Source organism: Eimeria mitis, genomic scaffold, assembly GCF_000499745.2.
Source record: "Eimeria mitis Houghton genomic scaffold, Emh_scaff3398, whole genome shotgun sequence".
NCBI classification, from domain to species: domain Eukaryota; phylum Apicomplexa; class Conoidasida; order Eucoccidiorida; family Eimeriidae; genus Eimeria; species Eimeria mitis.
In genome coordinates, this window is record NW_013571739.1 from 2,307 (window position 1) to 3,097 (window position 791).

Sequence of the window (791 nt, forward strand, 5' to 3'; positions counted from 1 at the left end):
TCTATAAGTGTATTCAGAGGTAAAACATGCAGCAAACGAAGCTTTTTTGAAGCTTCCTTGGGTGCACGCATGAGGCTGGCTTGTATTCCCGGCCTCAACGCTGTGCGTTGCAACCCCATTTCAGGCTGCTTCCTCCCCGCACCACCAAGGCCTGAGCTCAACGCCCAGGATGCCTGAGGAGAGGGAAAGGATGTCAACTGCTTTTGAAACTCTTGGTTTAAGTTTGTACGTACACTGCAGCTCATCTCTGCCCTTGATTAAGGCCAGAAAGCAAACGCTACAAGCAGCGCATTCGCCTGGTATATGCAGGATGCCTGGGGGTTGTAACGAAGGCCCACTGCCTGTTGTGAGTTCAAATAACTCAAGAAAGTGTTTTTTTGGAGAATTTCTTTAGCTGATTGCAACTGGCAACGCCTCTAAACTAAGATCTAAGAGCTTCACTGCAGTGCACCCACCGAGCCTCCTGTGCTGCCGTGAGCCTCACTGGCGGTCAGCTGCTTTCTGCGAAACCTGGCCCCGCGTATTGCGGCTCAGTTAGAGGTTACTGGGATACTGGGTGAATGTCGAAGACTTTTCTTGCATGCGTGTTGGCGATGGGTGTGCAGAAAGGAACGGAAATTACACGCCATGTTATCTCGTGTATATTTATATTCCACTTAAACTCCACGTATTTACAATTTAAATTGTTTGTTTTATCTAATTACGCAAACAGGAGGGGTACACATACACAACACGTGGGCCCCAGCCAGAGTCGGCAGCCCCGCCGGGTGTACACTACAGAGGGCCCCTGA